Here is a 15,669-nt window from a genome sequence, read left to right on the forward strand (position 1 = left end):
TCCTATCCCAGTTACAGGTTATACACCATCTTATCATACAGTGTTGCACTATTATCCGTGTTATGCTTTTTCCTTTTATGTCCACCCTGGTGTAATGCGCTCCCTGACTCCTCGACACAGCAACTAGTAAAGGATCAACAAGGAAGATCTATTGAAGGTTGAGCTGCATTTGAACACTGGTTGTATATTTTCTTCCCCCTTTTCTTCATATTGTCATTTCCCCATTATTACTGTTTTTTTATTGTATGTCATTACACCCCACCTGAAACACCCTCAGGAGTGCCTGGTGATGTCCGTGTTGCTATTATAAACATACAAATATACACATATATATACCCCTTACCTCACCTAAATTAATGCACTGCAGCTGGTAATCTGGCGTGAAAATCGGACTCCATCGTGACGTCATGGGCGCGACAGAGGTCAGCGTTAGCACACCCCGCGCCAGGGCATTACTCCGAATTCCTCCCCTTCATTGCCACAGTGTGCAGTATTTTCTCATAGTACAGAACTGATTTATCTTTAAAAAAAAAAAAAAAAAACACAAGTAGGATATTGCTTGGTCCGCAGCTTTAACGGATTTGGTTCATTGTAGTCATATAGCACCACCTGCCTGTCATTTCATGTAGCAAAATATTTATCTAATACTTATGCTTATTGTTGACATAAGTATTAGATAAAATGGCAGTTCTGCTGCTTGCTTTTTTTTAAAGAAAGATTGGGGTATCATTTAACTGACCAACAAGAGATTTCTGTATAAATCCATCCGCAGCAGTGCACATGAACTAGCCACTCGAGAGCCCTCAGTGACTGAGGTCTCTAAATCTCTGCACACAGTATATGTTTATGAAGAACTATCTTCTTGGTGCACTAAAAATTAGTTTACTTGTTGAAATGAGTCATTCTTGATAATATTTGTGTCATATTTCAAGACAGGAGAGCTTCACAACAAATAGATCTATGCATAAAGCCCAAAAGTAGCACAAAAGGTTTTTGTCACAAATAGTTGAAAAATATTTTTAAAAAGTCAGCAACGCACCCAGCATTACATTTTATAAACTCTTTCACTGAAAGCGGAGCATGGAATGCTGGGAAAGGATTCTGCAGTCCTCAATAGATAACCGCTTTCAAGTTGTGTTCTTACAATAAAAGGTAGTGGTAACCTAGATGGAATAGGTAAAAATAGAATGCCACATATCATAACTGCCAGCCATTTTTAGCTCCCGAGAGTGCTGGGAAATAAGATGTAAATATCTAAGGGGACGTTTCTGGTATACGGGTACATTACAAAATTAAAATCCCTTAAGGCTTGCTGTTAATGCACAGTTAACCTCGGGTTGGGGAATTGTATTTAGGTCAACGTTGTATAAATTGTTTCAAAATAAACCCATTTGACTGGCATAAGCACCTGCAACGCATTAGGCTGCGGCCAGGCAGGGAGCGTGCACGCTGGAACTCAAGCACCATGACGTCATGTGCTCGGCCGGGAGATTTCTGGCCAGCTAGTTGCGCACAAGGGGGGGGGGGGGGTGTCGGGTGTGCGGCCATAACGTCACGGAGCTGGTTGCCGTCATTGGACGAACCGCTCACGTGACGCATCAGTGAGCAGCCAAATCAAATTTGGTTGTCTCGCCAAATAGCAAGTGCGCACGCACCCTCACCCTGGACGAGGGCATTCAGTTATCACTCTAATCGCGCCGAGCATGCGTGCATGGTTCGCTCCACCCTGGCCGCAGCCTTAGACTGTGGCCACGATGCCGCTGAGCGCCCTCATGCTTGAGAGCGTTGATGTCACCAACTCTCCAAGCATAAGTGCAGGCTGTGCTGCAGAAAGCGCGAGCAGGGGGGCGTGTCATTGGCTGGATCGGGGCTATTTCTGTGTGTGTGTATTTGTGGCTGTGTGTGTGTGGCTGTGTGCATTGACTGGCGCTGATTGGTTGCTGAAGGGTCATGTGACCCTTCAGCGTGTTTGAAACCCAATTCCCCAGGCATGGCAGAGCGTACGTGTACGCTCACGAGTGCACGCGCCACGTGAGCGTGGCTGTACAGATTGATCTTAACTGAAGTGAGCGCGCCAAGCACCAAGCGCGCTCAGCGTCAGCGTGGACGCAGCCTTACATAGCAATATATTGCACGTTCCTCTGGCAGCAAAACAGTTCATTGAAAAAGAGTAGCTGGCATAGCATGAATCATTCTGACTGGTATCTTTAATCTTCTTGTCATTTTCCAGGGAAATCACAGGTGACGGACATGCGTGGGCGAGAGGCTGATTGAGAGGTAGACAAATTAATTATTTTCAGTGCAGGTCATCTTTGTTTAACATGACTTCACTTGGTCAAAAGGCACGTGACTATTTCCCAATGTTTCAAGACTTTTCTACCTAGTCTGTCTCCTGGGGCCACGCAAAGGTTGTAATCCTCTTATTCTTTGTTTGTAGAGCTTTAGCCTGTAAGGTGTGGGCACTTTGCTATGTCAAGTATTGGCAAGTGTGATGATCTACAGATTTATGACTGCAGAGAGATTTAGATTATCACGGCTTGTATCTTTTTGCCACAACTTGAATGCTTTCACTGGAGCGGGAATTAATAATCTTTGCGCCTTTTATTTGCAATACACAATTTACTCGGCTGACATAATTGATTAAGTGAGCAACGAGACTGGCGCCATGTTGAGCTCAGGGCCTGTTAATGAAACCTAAAAGACGAGTAGGCGTCTGCTTGAGCCGGCAGCTCCACTATCAGTTGTGTAAAGTGCAGGTGAGTGGCCTGCTTAGGGTGGTATATTTACTGACAAATGTCTATGCAAACAAGAGCCTTTCCTCAAACCTAACACACACAGATGTTCTGTGCGTGACAAGGAAAGCTCAGTTTACACAGTAAACTAACTGTAATTTGTACAAATATTGGAACGATTACTGTACATGTAAAGAGATAATACTGGTCAGATGTTGACTAGATTACTTCCACGCACAAAATTACAACTGAAAGGGGAAAAAATGCAATGACAAAAGCAGTCCTGAGTGTCCCTAATGTAATTTAAAACAAGTGACCATGTTTTAAAGGAAATACAGAAGTTGTTCAATCAAAAAGGGATGTCAGTGTATTGTATGGTCTATAACTTGCACGACATATGTTTCTTTATTCTTCATATTATGAACTTAATTCATACAGGACAAGAGTGACCTATTATGCATTGCAGAGCTTCCTGGCATTGAAGGGGTTAATACATTTTTTCTAATATATGTATGACAAGATAAAAAGCATCGTAAAAAAATAAATCTCTGTTCCCCAGCAAAAGCCTACTTCAATGATAAAAAACATAATTTTCTGTAAATGTCAACTCGGTTACAATTTATCGTACACACACATGTATATCTTCGACTTGTCATGTGTGTGTATATGTGTATATGTGTATATAAATAAATAAACCAAACTGCATGCTCCATAGCGTAATACTATAGAATATTTAATACAAATACAGACTCTTAGGCTGCTTCCATAGAGGGGCAGACCGCGCGGACGTGTCCGCACGCTGAGCGATCAGACTGCATAAAGGCGTCTATACAGCGTGCGGGCACACGGAAGCGCGCGATGCGCGTGAAATCAGTCAAAACCAATGAGGGCAAGCCACGTGAGTGGTTCGCCCAATGAGGGCAAACCAGCTCCGTGACGTCAGTGGCGCGCCCATAGACACGCCCACGGATGGCGTGCGTACCACCGGAACGAGGGGAATTTTTCAAGCAGTTTTAGTTCAGTAATTCAGGGCCATGTAAAGTGTTCTCTGTCCAATACAAAAAAGTTGCAACATACTCATCAGCAACTTATCTCTCGACTCTCGACTCTCGACTCGCCACTCACAAACAGATGTTACCGTGATGTAACCTGGTGCGTTTCGTCACACAACACGTGACTTGTTCAGGGGGTATATATATATATATATATATATATATATATATATATATAAAACAAACAAATTGGAGTAGCGCCTTAGGAAGCTTGATAAGGATAAATCAGCTGTGTAAATCAGATAGAGTTAACAAGGCTATTGACCAAAGAATCCCCAAAAGGGCGAATTTGTGATCAAAACAACTGAAATCTATAGCAAAAATAAAAAATATGAAACATAAAAAATAAAATAAAAACCAGATGTCAGTTGAAATTTCAAAAAATGTACTTTGTCCACTGGAGTTTTGCTGCCCGTATATAAGGATCACCAAATCCCAAGGATATCTGCAGAAAACAAGAAGAAAAAACAGGCGCACTCCTAGTGTGATAAAGTATAAAACAGTATTTATGTTTTGTAAAATATAAAAAGCGCACTCACAAACAGAGTAAAAATAATAGCATTTATGAGATATACTCAATCGCCTTGAAGCTGTGAAGGGAATGTATCAGCCTGTCCCATTGGTGCCACCTCTGGTGTATCCGTTGGTTCAGCAAGGTGCACTGGAGCCACCGCAGCCAGATGATGTAATAATCAGCAACACGGTCAGAGTCTCCCTCCAGATACACATCCCACAGCTCTCACTGCTCACCAGCCGGCAACTGCAAAACCGGAAGCGACAGCAGTCCCAAGCAAAATAGCAACAGCTCCAAGGTACTCTCTCCATTCGTGCAGTAATGTCAGCCACAAACTCGCCTCTTTGGGAAACGCATATATATATATATATATATATATATATATATATATATATATATATATATATATTTATATATTTTATTTATATATATATAGAACACGCTATACTTCTAGACTGTAAGTTTGTTGTGGATGCTGAAACTGCCTCAATACTCGTATCAATCATCGGGAGCCGAAACGTCAAAATAAATATTGTTTTCTACAATATGGAGTGCCTGCCTATCTGTGCCACAGTATGTATGTACACGTATGTATGTATATATATATATTTATATATATATATATGTAAGTATTATAATGAAGCAAAAGTGTGTTACCTCATCCGAGTATGGAAGGTGGGGAGGAACGTATATACAGAGGCGGCACACTTTATTAGCACTTGGCTAGTGCCACAAGCCGGGATGTTTCCCGGCTTGCTCGTTGCTTTCCCTCGGCGTGCCGCGCGTCATCGATGCGTGGTCACGCTTCATCGGGAGCGTGCACGCACGGCGCGCGTGCCCAGGGCTCCCCGAGTGAGCCCTGGGTTGCTCCTAATGTGGGGGGTGCGGTGGGGGGCTCCGGGGGACCCGGCGGACCCGGAGAGGGGAGGGGGAAGCCCCGATCGGAGGATCGATCCTTCGAAGCTCCGGTGCGCGCCCGGGACACCTCGGCGCGCGCCCGGTATCTGTTGCGGCCGAGACCGGTTAAAGGTCATAATAAACTCGGCCGCAACAGTATGGACGGAGTGGAATACATCTCTGAGAGAGTCCAAGGAGGGTTTATTCTGTTGGTTAAGAAACCTAACCCAAAGCACTATTATTAAAGTGGGTGCGGATTCTCCATGTTATGGGAGGGATCCAGGTGTACTCCACTGCTTTGAAATGTTACAGTATGCCATGTAATGTCATGTTTCCTGTTATCCAATTTATCGAATGGTCCACAGATTGGATGTCTCAGCGTGGGCATATGAGTTTCACCAGGGGGAGTGTGTAGCCATGTAATCTCTGACTACTGAATTCCTCTGCCTGGCATGAAATCCTGGTACCAGTGCAGGCAGTGTTAGGGTTAAATCTGCCCTTGCTGTAGTATGCAGTCCCCTTGAGTGACAGGGAGGGTGGCTTAAGGCCTGGGTACTGCCCATACGGGGCTGAGACCTGGAGCCCCTCCCCTGGTAACAAAAAGGGGCTGCAGCTTAAATTTAGTCCTGTCCTGAGAGAGTCGGAAGTGTGGAGCCAGGGATCTGGTTCACCTTCCATCTCCTCCCTCAGGGGAGTAGGACCAGCTACCCCACACTTCACTAGGGAGTGTGGGAGTCAAAGATAGTGTAAGGAATCAGGGAGCGTGTTCCCCGCGGTGCACTCCCTCTTTACCTGCTGCCTCGCACAACCCCGCTGTTCATACAGCGCGCGTGCTCACGGAAGAGCTTTGTGGACATCGCTGAGTCTGGCTCTGCCCACCAGTTAAGGCGCGCACACATGATGCTGTGCACCATTACCCAGCTGTGCATCAACATTCATCACGCTCACCTGTCTCCTGCACTGCTCCACCTAGTCCTGCCTCCACTGAGGCCGCACCTCTACTCCTCCCCTCTCTCCCATTGGTCCTGTCCTTCTATATATGCTCAGCTTTGCCACTTGCACTTTGTCTGAGCATAGTTCCTGGTAGCGTTGTTCTCCCACTTCCTGGTTCCTTGTCTTGCCTTGTTCCGTGTTCCATTGCCTTGCTTTCCAGATTGATCTCCTGTGTACTGACACGGCTTGACCCTTGGACTCCGCACTTCTGGCTTACCGACCCCGGCATATCTCTGACCTTCCGCATCTCTCCAAACCTGACCACGGCTTACAGACCTCTACTATTCTATTGGCTCTAACTCCTGACCACGGCTATCAGACGCTGACTATTCTACTGGCTCCTCTGACCTCGGCAAGTATCAAGACTAATCTAAACTCTACAGTCCTGACCCGGCTGACTGACCATCCACTCTCCAGATGTGCCCCCGTTTCTGTGGGTGGCGTTTCTACCTATTCCCACCTCAGTACCGGGGTCCCGCCTTGTTTGTGGTGAGCACAGCTTTACAGATAGATCTTTGGGACCTCAAGCCCTGGGGGCAGAGTCCAGGGACCAAGAGAGACAAGAGTGTACATGTTGGTACTGAAAGCCTATCAATCTTATCCCCAATACCACAAAGGTCGATTATCCATGAATCGTTTTCTAGAGCACAGGCACAAGAGAGAACAGCCCTTATGAGCGAGTCATGTATGAGATATCTGAATAAGAAAAGAAACGTGGAATCTGGAGTGGGTGCAAGCCAGGCCTCTTTTGGTTATTCTAAATTTGTTACAAAATACAATACCTCTGCGAATAAAATTAGCAGAATTCTAAACACACATTGGAAGATTCTTCAGTGTGACCCACACTTATCGGAACACCTGCCTCTTAGAGCACCAGTAGTTTTTAAAAAGGCACTTAGAGTCAAAAACCTGATTGCTCCCAGCAAATTAAAAACTAAACTGACAAATAAAATCACCAATCGGTTATACGGCGGGTTCCGTTCCAGGGGCCCGCAGCATAGTGAAAATCGCCGGAAAGCGGATCCGGATATTTTCCGTTCTGCGCATGCGCAATCCGGCATTTTTTCCGTTCTGCGCATGCGCGACCTATGGTCTGCGCGTGCAAACTACAGCCTGCGCATGCGCGCCAGGCGCAACCGCCCATTCTGCGCATGCGCAACTTATGCTCCAACATGGCGGCCCCCTTCTCGGTGACGCCATATCGGCGGATCGCCGAAAAACAGAGCGTCGAGAAGCGGGACCCTGCTGTATTGAATGCCAAACCGCATATGTTGTGTATATGCTGAGCTGTCCCTGTGGGATGCAGTACATTGGGAGAACTATTTGTTCTCTCAATGTAAGGTATCTGGTACACAGGAGAAATGTGGCAAGGGGCATAACCACACATAGCGTGTCAAGACATTTTTTGTCCCATCATCATAAAGATCCAGGACTTCTTGCAATTATGGGAATTGAACATGTCCCCCCTTCCATTCTTGGTGGTGACAGGTTCAAGACCCTTTGCAGGAGAGAGTCCTATTGGATCTATATGATGGGCACGCTAGCCCCTGCCGGCTTCAATGAGTGTATCGACACAAGTACCCTAGTATAGGTCATTGTAGATTTATCTGGCATGACCGTTGGTCCCCTGCTTCCCCGTCACCCTAGTTAATTTATTTTTTTAATATATTTCTTCTTTTTATTTTATTTTTATTTTTAATATATAAAGGATATACTTTTTCAAAAAAATATATATATTTTTTTCTTCTTCTTAGGTTTCTCCCTATATGGGTGTCTATAAAGTAATTCACATGATCTCTGTAAAGTCCATTAACAACTATATCCAACATTATGTTGGATTTACTGCACCTGTTGGAATAAATACTAATTGTAATATTTTATTTTTATAACATTCATTCTAGTTCTTAATTCATTTTCCCTCCGTTCTGATATTATTCATAGTTGGAATTCACTATTTAATGGTTATCTGGTATTTTTGTTTTTTTGTGTTATTGCAACACATTATGTATTATCAGATATATTTTTTATTACTTTTACAACTCCCACCATTTAGTTTTCCACTATTTTTATTGTATATATATATATATATATATATATATATATATATATATATATATATATATATATATATATATATAGTGTTCGACAAACCTATACATTTGCTCGCCCCGGGCGAGTGGATTTAACCCCCGGGCGAGTAAATATTGGCCCAAGCAGCACACGTTTGGTACTAGGTGGCGAGTAGATTTTTTTGTGTGGCGAGTAGATTTTTTGGGTATTTGTCAACCACTGTATATATATATATATATATATATATATATATATACAGTATATATATATATATATATATATATATATATATATATATATATATATATATATATATATATATACATTATTATATATTTCGATTAGGTTTGGTTTCTGTTGCTACACTATTGTTTATGTTATAGGATGTCCTTCAATATAAGCTTTAAACAGTTTATACATGTTTACAATGAGTGTACACCCGCTACAATCGTTTGTTTCCATTTGAAACACTTTCACTTTGAATACACTGCTTCGGATTGGATGCGCAGTGATTCTTTATTACCTACAGCAGTTTGTATACAGCTTGAGAGGGCTTTAAAAGGTCCGTGTTACGTTCATTACATCAACACCTGATGACGCCACTTTAGTGATGAAACGCGTAGGGACGACACGCAGCGACGTATGACATCATCCCACTACCACAAGAGAGTTCCGTGTACTGAGACACTGCCTCATTTCAACCATTGCAGTGGCAAATGGGACTACTGATCGTAATATCTGCAAGTATTACCCCATGTGCGTCTTGGAGTTTCCCCTGGAGGAGTTATATATACAGAACTTTTGTTTCCTGCACCGACTTGTAGAGTGCACTAAGGATCCCTGGCGGAGACATCACTTTCATCTGAGTATCATCTCTCATGAGTTGTTATTACTCTAAATGCCAATTGTTCCAGCTACACTTGTGAGTGTTTTTTAAAGATTGCAACCTTTGTGAATAAATTGTCCCCAGAATTACGCTATAAATTGTCACCAGAATTACGCTATGTGGCACGCGCCTCTCTTTCTCTTTTTAATATATATATATATATACAATATATATATATATATATTCATTCATTCCCCTGATGAAGTCAGCTGTACGCTGACGAAGCGCATAGGGCTAATGAGTCATCATGAAACCTTGATGCGACGCCGAGTGAGATCTCCTGCAAGAACAGCTGATCTTTGCCTGATGGTTTCCCTGTATAACGCAGACGCTGAAGTCTAACTGCAAGTGTGAGTAACACCAAACGGACTCCAATGAGGACGATCTTGTTCCGATTTGTTTGTCGGAGACTTACCTAAAGTTCATAGGCTTCAAGCAGTTACACACGACTTCAATCATTGAGGATTTCTCCAGCTGATGGTTCTATCTACAGCCGGCTGACGGTTTCGGTGCTCTCTATCAATACTCTTTTAATTCTTGTGTTTTTTAAATGGGCATTTGTCTCCCCCCCCTCTCCCCCCTCTTTAATAAATTGATTATATTTTTGGTAATGCACTAGGGTTGTGCACTTGTGCTTTTTTGTTTTATATTCACATTTTAAGTTATGGTGGGTGAAAAAGGCAACAAGAAACTCCACCGTATATCATATAGCAAATAGAAAGATCACTTGTGATCACATTCACATGTCTTAGACAGATCTGCAAACCCGCCTTTCACCATTATCACCTACAGTAACTACAGTGCATACAACTGCAGCAAGGGATTCTGGGAAATGACATGCAAATGAGCACACTGTGTCACTTTTTGCCTGAAATCCATTTTTACATGGGACCCTTATAAGCTAACGCTCGCTGTTAACACAGCTTTTAACATGGGAATCAGATACAAAGCCAGAGAAACCACTCACAGACATGTTTCGACCTAAATGGATCTATTCAGTGTGAGGTTGGTTGTACTGCTGGCTTTGCTATTTTCAAGGCTGTAGGATTTACCATACAATTTTTAAGTTATGGTGGGTGAAAAAGGCAACAAGAAACCTCCACTGTATAGCATATAGCAAATAAAAAGATCCCTTACTTTATATCTCTCTCTATCATCTCTATATATGTGTCTCTGTATATGTGCCTCCTATCTGTCTGTCTGTCTGTCTGTCTGTCTGTCTCTCTCTCTCTATGGGCCTCATGCAGTAAGCCCCGATAAGGCTTTTTCGGCATTTTATAGCCGTTTTTTGCCCTCCTGATTCAGTAAGCCCCAATAAGTGGGAATTATCGGCAACTTTTCTTCCGAAAAAAAATTTTTTGCCACCCGGCTGCCGATAAGCCACTTATCGGGACTTTTTTTTCCCGCCTGAATTCAGTAAGCCCCGATCAGCTTTTCGGTGCTGATCGGCAGGCCAGATTGGAGATTTTATGGCCAATCCAGCCCGCCAACTAAAGTTGGCAACTTGCTGAAGGAGAAGCATCGGCAAGGGCGACACTTAGAAAAAATCAGACCTTTTTCCTGCCTGTGATTGATGCCGGGGGTCTCCGGAGCTGATACCCGCACCGGAGCCCCCCGGCATGCATCCGAGGCAGGAAAAAGGCATTTAAAAGCCACTTCATTACCTTAGCGGCTAACCGCTAAGGCAATGAAGGGGTTAACCCACCGTGCCAGCGTTATTGTGGGTAGCGGGGATGGGTGAGGGGGGTATTTGGCCCTGGGTGTGAGTTTAGGACTTGCGGGGGGGTTGCGGGGGCACTTAACCCCTTCACGACCGTAGCAGTTAATACCGCTACGGTCCTGAAGGGGTTAAGGCCTCCCGCTACCCTCCCGCAAGCCCTAAACTACCACCGTTGGGGCTAATACCCCTTTCACCCACCCCCACTAGCCACAATATTAAAAAAATACACACCCCAGCCCCACAATAACTACATAAATAAATAATTAAATATATATATATATATATATATACCCAACAACACCTATACCCCCCTAACATACAGTATAGTAATGGGCAGAATGACTATTATCCACAAATGGATAATAGTGCAGTTGTCCATTTAAAATACATACACAACAATAAAGACATTAAATACATATAGCACTCACCCATGTCCCACTGCCACGATGAAGGCCATCCTCATCTTCATCCTGCTAATGCCCCATCCGCTTCTGCAAAACAAACACAAGAATTACAACATCCAAATTAATGTCCCCTAACCCCTTAATCACCATAGCGGTTATTAACTGCTACAGTTATTAAGGGGTTAAGCCACCATCACCCACATACCCTCCCCCACAAAGCCCCCCAACCACCCTCACCCAATACCCACAGGGGAGTCCTACCAAATACCCTTGGGCCTAATACCCCCTCCCCCAGCACATACAGTACAATAATGTGCCAAATAACTATTATCCACATAGGGATAATACATTATTTGGCCATTATTAAACACATTCAATACCGTTAAACTGTAAAGAAAATTGTACTAACCTCATCAATAAGAAGTCTCCGTCGCCAGCATCATCCTTGGGGTCCGTTGCCAACATTATAAATAGCCACAACATTTGAATATCATTAACATAACACTGAACCCCTTAATCACCTTATCGGGTACTAACCTGAAAGGTAATTAAGGGGTGAAGCCATCCTGCAATGCCTACAACAGTTATGCATAACATCCTCAGTGAAATAAATACCCATTGCCTAACCAAATTCCATTTAATCATTCAATCTGTAGGCTCACATGCCTCATAAAACATTGCATTTACAGTGTATACATGTAGCATAACATGTAAACTGCATGTACACGCTGCAAATCAATGTTAACAATACAATAATCCCACTCAAATCGCCATACATCACAAGAAGTATATTATTTAATCCAATAAACTCACCATCAATGAATTACCACACATCACTTACATCCCTAAACAATTAAAATACCATCCATACCAATTACACAATGAACTAAAGCTATCCTAACAGAGAACAACTTCAAAACATAGAAAAAAGTACACCAACAATTACAATATACTAAAGCAAGGCTTTCCATATCCTACTGTACGGCCTGGAAGCCCAAAACTTACATCTGTCTAAAAATAAAATACATTTAGCACACATCAATGCATAGCCACAATGATTAACAATACAGAATAAGAAGCTTTAACAACACTATCATTTCTTACCCTGTATATATATCTGTACACATACATACAGACATACATACAGTGGGAAGAAATGATATGCATTATAAAAAATGAAAACATGAAAAAGCAACAAAAAAAACAGTTACATTAAGAACATTTCTTTATTTAACTTACCATTACTTGCCCCCACCGACTCCCGTTGATCAGCTTACTCACGAACCAATCCACGACACCATCCACGACACCATCCACGACACAATCCAGGAACAAATCCACGAACCAAACCAGGAACCAATCCAAGAACAAGTGCAGGAACCAATCCAGGAACCAAGCCACGAAGAAATCCACGAAACAATCCACGACACGATCCAGGAACAGGAAACCATAAAAGAAAAAAACATAACAAATTAAACATTAAAATAATAAAACATGACAATCAAGGGTTGTACTAGTTTTATTCTTAGTGAATCTGTATTAAAATACCTTGTTCCGGGGTCTTCTTGACGTCCGGTGCCACGCCCTGGTCTTCAATCTTCAGGAGGAGGTCCGTCCTCCTCGGCGTCTGCCTTCAAAATGAGACGACATAGGCTTTTAAAGGCCTATGACGTCACATTTGTCGTCATATGGTTCCCACGGCCCTGATTGGGCCGTAAAAACCATGTGTTTTGGCCGATGTGAAAAAATTTGATGACGTCACTTAAAGGCAATGCCAGCACAGCCAATCAGAATGGCTTTGCTGCTATTGCCTTTAAGAAAACGTCATGAAATGACACATGGCCGGACTCACATGGTACTTGAACCAATCAGAGTAGGGATGGAGTTCCCACGCTCTGATTGGCTGGCTTACCATGTGAGTCCGGCCATGTGTCATTTCATGACGTTTTCTTAAAGGCAATAGCAGCAAAGCCATTCTGATTGGCTGTGCTGGCATTGCCTTTAAGTGACGTCATCAATTTTTTTCACATCGGCCAAAACACATGGTTTTCACGGCCCAATCAGGGCCGTGGGAACCATATGACGACAAATGTGACGTCATAGGCCTTTAAAAGCCTATGTCGTCTCATTTTGAAGGCAGACGCCGAGGAGGACGGACCTCCTCCTGAAGATTGAAGACCAGGGCGTGGCACCGGACGTCAAGAAGACCCCGGAACAAGGTATTTTAATACAGATTCACTAAGAATAAAACTAGTACAACCCTTGATTGTCATGTTTTATTATTTTAATGTTTAATTTGTTATGTTTTTTTCTTTTATGGTTTCCTGTTCCTGGATCGTGTCGTGGATTGTTTCGTGGATTTCTTCGTGGCTTGGTTCCTGGATTGGTTCCTGCACTTGTTCTTGGATTGGTTCCTTGTTTGGTTCGTGGATTTGTTCCTGGATTGTGTCGTGGATGGTGTCGTGGATGGTGTCGTGGATTGGTTCGTGAGTAAGCTGATCAACGGGAGTCGGTGGGGGCAAGTAATGGTAAGTTAAATAAAGAAATGTTCTTAATGTAACTGTTTTTTTTGTTGCTTTTTCATGTTTTCATTTTTTATAATGCATATCATTTCTTCCCACTGTATGTATGTCTGTATGTATGTGTACAGATATATATACAGGGTAAGAAATGATAGTGTTGTTAAAGCTTCTTATTCTGTATTGTTAATCATTGTGGCTATGCATTGATGTGTGCTAAATGTATTTTATTTTTAGACAGATGTAAGTTTTGGGCTTCCAGGCCGTACAGTAGGATATGGAAAGCCTTGCTTTAGTATATTGTAATTGTTGGTGTACTTTTTTCTATGTTTTGAAGTTGTTCTCTGTTAGGATAGCTTTAGTTCATTGTGTAATTGGTATGGATGGTATTTTAATTGTTTAGGGATGTAAGTGATGTGTGGTAATTCATTGATGGTGAGTTTATTGGATTAAATAATATACTTCTTGTGATGTATGGCGATTTGAGTGGGATTATTGTATTGTTAACATTGATTTGCAGCGTGTACATGCAGTTTACATGTTATGCTACATGTATACACTGTAAATGCAATGTTTTATGAGGCATGTGAGCCTACAGATTGAATGATTAAATGGAATTTGGTTAGGCAATGGGTATTTATTTCACTGAGGATGTTATGCATAACTGTTGTAGGCATTGCAGGATGACTTCACCCCTTAATTACCTTTCAGGTTAGTACCCGATAAGGTGATTAAGGGGTTCAGTGTTATGTTAATGATATTCAAATGTTGTGGCTATTTATAATGTTGGCAACGGACCCCAAGGATGATGCTGGCGACGGAGACTTCTTATTGATGAGGTTAGTACAATTTTCTTTACATTTTAACGGTATTGAATGTGTTTAATAATGGCCAAATAATGTATTATCCCTATGTGGATAATAGTTATTTGGCACATTATTGTACTGTATGTGCTGGGGGAGGGGGTATTAGGCCCAAGGGTATTTGGTAGGACTCCCCTGTGGGTATTGGGTGAGGGTGGTTGGGGGGCTTTGTGGGGGAGGGTATGTGGGTGATGGTGGCTTAACCCCTTAATAACTGTAGCGGTTAATAACTGCTATGGTGATTAAGGGGTTAGGGGACATTAATTTGGATGTTGTAATTCTTGTGTTTGTTTTGCAGAAGCGGATGGGGCATTAGCAGGATGAAGATGAGGATGGCCTTCATCGTGGCAGTGGGACATGGGTGAGTGCTATATGTATTTAATGTCTTTATTGTTGTGTATGTATTTTAAATGGACAACTGCACTATTATCCATTTGTGGATAATAGTCATTCTGCCCATTACTATACTGTATGTTGTGTATTGCTGCTATGTTTATTGGGGGCATTTGTCCCCAATAAACATGCTACTATGCGTTAACCCCTTCATTGCCTTAGCGGCTATCCGCTATGGTAATGAAGCAGCATTAATGTATTTTAATAATATTGTGCGGAAGCAGGAGGCCCCCTGAGCTGAAGCGCATTTATTTGTGGCTCAGAGACCCCCTGCCTCCCGAGTTACAGGCCCCGGTCTGGGCCATCGGTTACAGTGTGGACGCCATGTTTATTGCGGGGACGCTATAAACATGGCGGCGACACTGCCACCCGATGACACATACCGGGGCCTGTAACTCGGGAAGCAGGGGGTCCCTGCTCCACAAAGCAATGCGGTTCAGCTCAGGGGACCCCCTGCTCACTGTACAGTATAATTAAAAAGACATTCATGCTGCTTCATTACCGTTGCACATAGCCGCCAAGGTAAGGAACGAGTCTTTATTGATGTGTGTGTGTTTTATTTATACTGTACATGTGCAGAGGGTCTCCGGAGCAGAACCGCGTTGGTTTGAGGTCCGGGGACCCCC

The sequence above is a fragment of the Ascaphus truei genome, chromosome 3 (assembly GCF_040206685.1).
Source record: "Ascaphus truei isolate aAscTru1 chromosome 3, aAscTru1.hap1, whole genome shotgun sequence".
NCBI classification, from domain to species: domain Eukaryota; kingdom Metazoa; phylum Chordata; class Amphibia; order Anura; family Ascaphidae; genus Ascaphus; species Ascaphus truei.